This window comes from Dermacentor silvarum, chromosome 1 (genome assembly GCF_013339745.2).
Source record: "Dermacentor silvarum isolate Dsil-2018 chromosome 1, BIME_Dsil_1.4, whole genome shotgun sequence".
Lineage (NCBI taxonomy): Eukaryota > Metazoa > Arthropoda > Arachnida > Ixodida > Ixodidae > Dermacentor > Dermacentor silvarum.
Genome location: NC_051154.1, coordinates 433,692,289 through 433,702,004, shown reverse-complemented (window position 1 = coordinate 433,702,004; position 9,716 = coordinate 433,692,289).

Here is a 9,716-nt window from a genome sequence, read left to right as displayed (position 1 = left end):
CCCCCCCCCCCCTCCCCCCCCAGTTAATCTGACGAACTTCGCGCCACTCCACTGGACCCCCACTCTCACGGTTTGGAGATCGTGAGCGCGTACTTCGCCGCGTTGGCGTGCACTGCTCTGCGCTCATCTCGTCATGTTTGAGGCCCTGTGCACACTCGTCTTCCTCGAGAACTGGATCGACGTGCCCGAGGCTGAGACGCTTCCACGCGTCGGCGCCGCGCACCATGGCCTGCGCAAGATTCACGGCGACTCCTGCTATGTGCTGGCCTACCTGTCATACAGCGCAGTCACCGACGAGCTCGCGATAAGCCACCATGCCGCGTGGCACGCACGGGAAGCCGCACGGACTCCCCGTTGTTTCGCCACCGTCGCTGATCGGTGCGCGCCGCTAAAGACGTACGAAGTGTGCAACCCCGATTAAGCCAGGTGGACCCCTGGGACTTTTCTAGGGTGCTGAGCGTCCGCGCAAACTGGAGAGGCCGACTGCCACGTACATCGCTGCCACCGCGGGATCTCCAGTTTTCTCTCACACCTGTTATTTCGCACAAGGCAACGCTCGCCAAAATTCACGTCAGCGGCTGTCTGGTCCCCGCTCACAACTTGGGTAACATCACGAAAGCGATCCAGGGCAATGTGACACTGAAAAAGCTATCATTCAGCCAGTGTATCTTAACAGCGACGCCACCTTTCGGATCACAGACACCCTCACGGTCAACCTGACGCAGGGCTACTGAGCTTCGCACGGTAAAGCAGCGGGGTTCGGCGAATTTCTCGAAGCAAGTCGGCGACATGGACCAAAAAGCAGGGTAAAGTTCAATGGATTCTAACGCTGTGAGTGACAGCCAGTACGCTGTGAGGACGCTGTGAGTGACAGCACGGCCCTGAAACCTGGCAAGCGACATTTCAAACGCGCGCTCCACTTTCCTGGTCTCAGTTACGGGGACTCTCCCGGCTGCTGCGCGGGCAACGCCTACCTTCGCGTCTTGCGGTCCGCATGGTCTCAGTCACTGGCTGCAAACCTGGCAGTTCTACTGTCCGTGTTGTCAGATGTGGCTACCTGGGGGATGCGCCGTTAGCACTCGCCAGGGAGACGGTTGTGGCGTTGTTCAGGAGATTGGCAGGAGCCGCAGCTTCTGCTCCCTCATCTTCGTTCGATTACCACGCGGCGACCGCCTTAAGTGAAATGCTATGCACTGCGAGCCCACTAAACCATCTCACGTCCTACGCGGTGGCGCCGCAATCCGATATCTTTACTATGATAGAGCTGTCGGGTGCCCTAGAAACACACTACAGACTCTTGAGCAGGATAGACTGCAAACAGCGGGACTGCAAGCTGCATATATTTGAGATACGCGTACGCGTGGCAAAATATCATGCGCCTGCTGCAGTACGCGATGCCGTCCGTCGTGCCTCCCGGCTGTAACTCCAAGACGACGGCCCCGGCCTCCTTGAAGGTGCGTGAGTGCCGGGCGCTGCTCGCTAACGTGTAGGGCACTGGGCGGATCTCGCCACTACTGAAGCGGCCGAAACGATCACTGCGCCAGTGACGATATCTTGGACGCGAACTTCCTGGCCCTCGCTGCATGGTGTCGTCAAGGGGCAGTCTAACGCTGTCGCGACCCACCCTGCAGCGTCCGCACTCGTCAGCTGATGAAATTGACTTCGCCATCTCTTTTCTTCCGTTTCGGCCCTAGCGTGTTCTTTCTCATATTGTATTTCGAGGCTTACTAAGTGCAAGTATTCTAAGTGCAAATAAAAGAATTATCGTTGAGCGTGGGTTTTTTAAGGCGAAAGTCTTATATGTCTCGTTTTTGTGGTGACCTTGAAAAAGTGGAGCCACAATCGACAAAAAATCGCTAAAAGACATCTGCAAAAAATCGATTCTACAAAAAATATATACAAAAAAATCGAAAGGTGAATCAAGTGGTGATAGGGTGAATCAAGAGTCATGAAAATTGAAAATTGGGAGTTATAGAGCAACCAAGTGTAATGAAAGTAAAACCGAGATGATAGAGTGAATGAAGGCTAACCAAGCAGTGATAGGGTGAATCAAGTGTGAATAAAGTGTGAATAAAGAGGGAATCAGGGAGTTATAGATTGGGGAAGTGACCTTTTTTAATATATTGATATTTGAGGGTACAAGTGAGTGACAGTAAAAACGTTCCGAGTAACGGTTCGAGTTTGATGAATCAAAAAAGGGTGACTTGCAAAAAAAAGTCATAACTTGCAAAAATGTAAATTGTGGTTTCAGAGCGATGATGACTCACCAAAAAAGTGCTGCGTCGCGGTCCTGGTTTGTTGAATAAAGGATGACATGCAAAAATGACTGCATAATATGGGTTCACAGTGACGATGACTCAGCAAAAGTAAGTGCCGCGTCACGGTCCGAGTTTGTTGAAGTAAGGTGACTTGTAAAATTTACTTTGCAAAATATGGGTTCGCAGTGAAGATGACGGCAGAAAAGTGGTCGTCGTGTCATTGAGTTAGTGGCGCTCGGGCTTTCGCGTTCAAGTCTTCTTAGTTGTAGCATAAGGAACCCCTAGTATGCTTAGCACATATTTCTCAGCTCGCGAACACCAATGCGGCCTAATGCTTGCAGTTGACATTTTTCTTTTCGGACTTCCTGCGAACTTTGGAACGCGCACATCGTTTCCGTTCACAATGTGTCTGCTCCTATTCGGTCTTAACGCGTCGTTGTACGTTGGCTAACAATATTGGGTAACGCGATCAGTTACACGTTCGCTGCGCTGTGCTCCATCCTGAAGTGAAGTAACACTACTTGGAAGAGGGTACAGAACGGGGAAGACATTTCATTCTTGAATAGACGGTGCGTGATGCTTTTTCGGGACCTTCAATCCACGACCTGACTATCACATAAATTAGAGCCTGCTCATTGAATTCAGCCAGCTGCACTGAAATCGACATAGATGATTGCGGTAGTCGGGAAGTAAGGAGGGCGTGTGTTGAGAGCAGGGTGTCAAACCGCACCCAAACGCGAAGCGAAAATCCTTATCCGAACCGTAATGTTTGGACTGAGCGAAATCCGAACCGAAATGGAAATTGTTGGTACGTACCTTATCCCGAACCTAAACATGAATAGCAAAAATAATGACGGTTTTAGCAGAGCGCCGTTTACGCTCCGCTCCGCTCAGATTTCACACTCTGAGATACTGCAGGGAACTGCGTAGATTTCGCATTTGATAAGCACGTCTTGCCGAGACGGCGAGCGACGCGCTATCACCTCTGCTGCAAAACGACGAAGAGCCAAGTAGACACGCTGTAACGCTCCGCTCAGTCGGCTTTGTAGTGGAGCGAGGGATGCGGTCTTCGTCCCGCTGCCGGTATGAGCTTTGTGCGCAAGCGCAATAGCATTCCCGCTAAGTGGTTGTGTGCCAATTGCTAGCATATGCCAGCCTGAGCGGAGCGGACAGCAAGCGCTCAGCTAAAACACTCTAATAAAGGTTGCCTGTTCGGCACGAAGCAGTTCAAGCAAGTCAGCGACACGGGTGCTCAATAGCTTCCACGATTGTTCAAATAATTGTACTTTAATCGGTGCATCCTAGCACTAGCAGTGCTAGCACCCTAGCAGATTGTTACGACATCGATTGCGTTTTGTGCAAGAATGGAGACAGACGATGGGTACGTACTGAGTACGCTCCTGAAGTCGTCCATGCCAGTTGTATTCCGCGGCCCAAAAGTTGTTCCACGGCCTCGAGGATGAACATTTCTGGTGACGCTCCCAATTCGGCCGTAAGGTCAACTTGTTACTGAAGCTAAATAAATTGATATACACAGAGAGCGGAGAAGGCACTGTCCTCGAGGTAGGGATATCAACGTGTTAGCTGCATGACTTATTGTAGCCATAACACTGTGGTCAAGTATTAATGTGTAGTAAACGGCAGTCGAAAGCTCTAAACGGCACGCGAAATCGGCTTTTGCTACATGTCCATGGCGCAATGCACGTTTGCTGTTTAGCCAAGCAGAGTACAACGCTCTTCGAGTTGTACAAATGATTCGTGGGAACAAGGTGGGTGCTTTTGACCATAGGTCGGCAAACTCAATCATGAGTAGACTCGCTAAGACTCGGACCGACTCGTGAGTCTAGGTTTGAGCGAGCCTGCCTGAATAGAATTTTGGTAAGCCTGAGTCCGAGTGAACTCGGCTAAGGAGGATTTTGGTGAGTTTAAGCCATCGGCTTGTAGAAATTTGATGAGGCTGAATGAGGTCGGTTAAGTGGAAGTTTGGTAAGACTGAGTCCGACTGAGCTCTAAGCAAAAAATATATATATTGTGAACGAATCTGAGTCCGTTCTGTTTATTTTGACAACCTAAAAATGGTAGGCTACCCTAATCTTTGACTTAGGTGGCTCTTACAGGCACTAGCGCCTCGGCGTTGTTGTTTTTTAGGTTAACACTGCGGGTGTTTATATTTTAAAAGAACGACAGAGACACAGAGAACCATCGTATATAGATCTTCTTGTGGGCAGGCTTCGCTTGAGCCGGCGGCTTCCTCGACGACCACCTCCTTGGGAAACGCAACGCACGAGCCAAACTCAGAGGAGCAAGCGAGCGAACGTCTTTCCCCTGGTGCCGTATGCGGGCGAGGAGTGATGGAGGGCGACGTGGAAGCGCAGCGCGCGCCACCTGGCGGGGCGTAGCCCCCTAGCGAGCGGCGCAGGAAAAGCACCTTACACGCCCTCTCCATTGTGGCGTCAGTGCATGTAACGAGCAAGCGCATGCAGCTGTTGCGAGCAAGCTAGTGAGTGAGCAGGTGGACGCAGAGATTGAAGTGAGAGAGTAGGGAGTGACGCCATATTCACTCTGCTAGGCAGATGTTCATTTATGCCACGCACTCTTTTTGATTAATTAGCCAGTTAAATATTAGACCACCCTCTTTTGTGCGACGTCATTAGTGACGTCATTACTTCCGCTTTCTACTTCCGGGTTTCCAGGAATTTCGCCGAAGTCGTGCTCACGTGGCGGGTCTCGATTCTGTGCTTTGGTGTACGGTAATCAGTGATTTCTATTTATTTCTATTTATTCCAGACACTTCAGTAACTGAACTTGTAACTAAACTTATGCTCTGACATCATATCTATAATGAAACAGATGAATTTTGTACTGTACTTATTTTTCTGATCTATATTGAACTTCGTCCCCGGTAATCAGTGATTTCTAATTAATTCTAATCATTCCAAACACTTCATTAACTCAACTTGTTACTATGCTTATGCTCTAATATCATATCTATAATGAAACCCGTGACTATAGTACTGTACAACTTTTTTATGAATTTTTTCTGATTAATTTCGAATTTCGCCCGCGGAAATCAGTGATTTCTAGTTAATTCTAGTTATTCCAGACACTTCAGTAACTCAACTTGTAACTCAACTTAGCTCTGATCTCATACCTATAATGAAACCGATGAAGTTTGTACTGTACTATTTTCTTCTATTATTTCTGATTTATTTAGAATTTCGTCCCTGGTTAACCAGTGATTTCTAATTAGCTCTAGTTATTTCAGAAACTTCAGTAACTCAAATGGTAACTAAACTTATACTCTACATTCATATCTATTATGAACCCCGTGAATTTTGTACTACACTATACTTTTTTATTTTTCCTGATTTATTTTGAGTTACGTCTCCAATCGTCTCAGGATGGGAACCGGAAGTGCGGCGCAAGAAACAAGAGTGTCATGGGTTGCTCGTTCCACGAAAAAATGAAACATAGCTAAAGTCGTCGCGACGGTGGCAAACCGATGCAGCGCGCCGTGTACGTCGCTCGAGGGCATAAAAAGATCACCGCCGAAGCACTCCGTACAGATGGTTAACCAGCGAAGCTGAAACGTGATGCCCGGTGTTTATGACTGAGTTAATCCCGATGATTCGTTAAAGTATTTCTCAATTATTGGTTACATCTTTGTGTTTCTTAATAAGGTTACACACACGTTCGGCCGCGACGTAGAGAACGACGTCACTGACGGTATGCCCGCAGTCCGCCGTTATCGCTTCCATTCGATGTCTCGAACTTGCTCGGCGTCATGGTTAGCAGCATTCGCCCGCCATTGCCGCTTGCGATTCTTTGAAATTAAATTACTTCAAAATTAAATCTGTCCGTTACGTAAGACAATGAATGGCTCATATCCCATTAAAGGGGTACTAAAGGCAAATATTATTTCAACGTGGAATACTAAAATACAATCACACAAACCTCGATACGGTTGTTTCGTGCCAACAAAAGACATTTTATGACAAAATTGAGTCTGAAGCGTCCGCGTACCTCTGGCGCCATTCAAATCGCCCGCTCTCCCGAGCGAAGAGTGGTGACGTCATGGTCTCATAGTGACGCTGTGCCGCCGGTGAGTAAAACGCCGCCCGCAGACGGTGCTACGGCGTTTTTGTGGAAAAAGCAGACACGCAGACAGAAACAGAGCCAAGACAGAGCCGACGGCAGTGCGAAAGCGGACGGAAAAGCGAGCCCCGAATGGTAAACATGATGATCGTCGACGCTCGTCGCAGTGGACCTTGTTGAAGACACTGACAACAACACATTGGCTCGCGATGCTGGGCTCGATTTCCGCGATTTAAGCTCCGTTAAGCGTGACAAGCTACTGGGGGCTCGCGCTGCTGGCCTTGTTACATACTACTATACAGCAGCTTCGACACCGCCTTTTCCGAGCGCGAAAGCAGCGAGGACTACAACAATGCGACGTCGGGCGACGAAGCTGGTCACCGTCTGAACGTGCCGTCGCGCGGACCGTTCGGGCATCACACGACATCTCATGGTCATTCTGTGCTGCTTGCAATTTCAAGTACGAGTTTAGCGAGCTAGTAGCACCAGCGCAGCACTACGCGATAACGGAACTACTGAAACTCGAAAGCGCGCGGCACAGAGTCTAGCGAAAACGAGACCTTTACACCTCCCATGTCGTTATGAAGGGTAACGCCCAAAAGTTATTTTTTCTAAGAATCTAATAGAACTAGACAAGTAGCATTTTATTCCGTCTAATAATCCAACGAAACGATGTTTTTAACCCGAGTGGTTGAGTACCAGTGTCATAATTTATTCAGGATTGCCTCAGTCGTTGGGTAGGTACCCGAATGTCCCTGAGGAGTATCCTATCGTGTCCTGCATTTACCTCAATTTCTCGATTACTAAAGCTCCGTGCACGATTATATTGACGCCTTACAAGTTCTAGAGCATTACTCTATCACTTTAGCTTGACTTTTATTGCAAAGCTGTTAAGGGCTAGGTTCCCCAGGATCGTGTCCGGGTGAAGAAAAAAATTATAATCATCAAAATTTAAAAACTTCGCTGTAATACCCCATTGCACTACTCGGAGCCGGCACCGTAGCCTCTTTCCCGAGTACGTAGCGAAGAGGTCAGTTTACCATTGTTCTCCAAGAGTGCCACAGCCCATGATATGGATGACATTGCGTTGCGCTTCACCGTCGTCCTCTCCCGTACAGTCCGCGAGAGACGCAGCGCACCGCCTTGTTCGGCGTCGCCGTCACCCTCACTGGCGTCCGACGGAAACAGTCGCCCATTGTGTTCCGCACCGTCTCTCCCCTAACAGTGTCGCCAACGGCGTTTACCCGTTCCGTGAACTGGATATCGCGCTAGCGCTCTTATCAGTTGCCCTTTCGACTCACGATGGCCCGGCCGTGTGCCGTTCGTTCGGAGGAAGAACGCAAGGAGCGACTGCGTGCCCAGAAGCGCGAATGGGAGCGCAAACGCCGCGAAAGAGCGTACGCAGCAGAGCGTACGTCCAGTGGTTCGGAAACCCTAGTTGGCCAAATACGCCGTGAACGAGAGCAGAGCCGGCAATGTGATCGGCGCCGGCGGCTCAACGCCACGGACAACGATAGGTCCAAAGAAGCCAAGCGCGAGGCCCTTCTACGCCAAGATGCCACACCGCTGGAACACTTCGCGGGTACGACGGCGAGGTTCCGAAGGGAGTTCATCGACAACCCGTTCGGCGCCACATGCGTGGTGTGCGACCGACTCAGGTTGGCCAGCGACGTGTCCACGATCGGCGGCGTGACGAACGAGAACCAGCAAGAAACGGCCACGGGAGCGTCGCAGCAGAGTCTCGCTTCCTCCACTGATGTCTACAAAGAGCCGGTATGTGGGACGGGCCGGGAATCCCTGCTCAAAGTCGCGGTGCCCCGGTTCGCGACCGTGAACGGATACAAGCACCCACCCGTACTTTATTCCCACCATAGTACAGCTTCGCTGGTCTTCCGTCTTCACCTGACATTTTTTTTTTCATTTGCCTTTAGTGTCCCTTCAAGCAATGGCTCACACCCCCGTAAACACGACCTCCCATTACGGCAATTGAAGAGGAGTGAAATTCTACGCTGGAACGATGAGCGGCAACGCAGCTAGCTGTGGAAGCAGACGACGACGACGAACGCGGGATCAGTGCCTCGAGCGCAAACCCAGGGGCGCCAACGAGCCAGCTGCGGAAGAAGGCGACGACGCTCGAGCCAATGCTGATGATGATAATTTTCTGTGCACAGGCGACGGACAGACGCTTTTTTATTTCACCTAGCCATATAAAGCTTTGCATTAAAATATGTCAAGCACGGGAACATCATTGGTATGACCATACATGTATCTTAAAGTAGGCTAAATTTTCTCACTTAAAATAAAATAATGCAGCATATTTTGCTATACTATAGATTTACAAGTCTCTGGTGGGTATGCTATAAAATGTACATGAGCGTCGGCGATCACTATTTTTTAAACGTCTCTAAAATGTTCCAATATTCGCTATTTTGCAACTTTGGCATTTTGGGTATTTAATAACGAATTAAAAGTTAAATTATGGAGTTTTACGCGTCAAAACCACGATCTGATTATGGGGCACGCCATAGTGGGGGACTCCGGAAATTTGGACCACCTGGGGTTCTTTAACGAGCACCTACATCTAAGTACACGGGTGTTTTCGCATTTCGCCCCCATCGAAATTTTTATAGCAAATTAAATACGTCGTTAAATTCATATTTCTTTTTTTGGTGGCAATACACGTTAAGATTATTTATCTGAAATATATTTCAGCTTCCACGCCTCAGCTAAAATGGCTCCGAAAAACCCCTGATTTGGAGGGTCAATCAGAGGCACTTGCTCAAAAAGCAAATTTTGGCAATGTTGCAAAATTGATGCTGTGGTTGACATAAATTTAACTTCCAGTTGGCTAATACTATACTAGTGGCGTAGATTTATAGGAAGAAAGTTCGAGGGGTGCAATGCCGTAATTTTAGAGAGGATAGGTCTTCGAAAATGCAAAATATGTAACCTCATATAAAATATTTCTCTGAAAACTAAGAATACTCGGGACCCCCTTGGTCAGTCCTTATCTCAACACATCCTAGCCAACGGACGATGTTCTTTCCGTCTTAATCGAGGAGGAACCAAGGTTTCGACTTCTCCCAGCGTGTTCTGCTGCAGTGTCCCGGGTCATCTAGAGTGGTTTCCCATTCACCGTGGAATCTCGCGGTATGGCCAACCGCCAGATTTGAAGCGACCCTTTGAACGCGGCCCTCCGGCACTCCGTTCAGTCCGATGCAGCACGCGTCCCGTCCGACGCTCATTACTGGAGCTGGGATCAGATGCCAGGACGCGGCTTCCGGAGCCGCGTCCTGGCATCTGATCCCAGCTTGACGCCATCCACCTCGGTCCTCGTGCTCGATCCCCGCCGCGTCGCGCTGC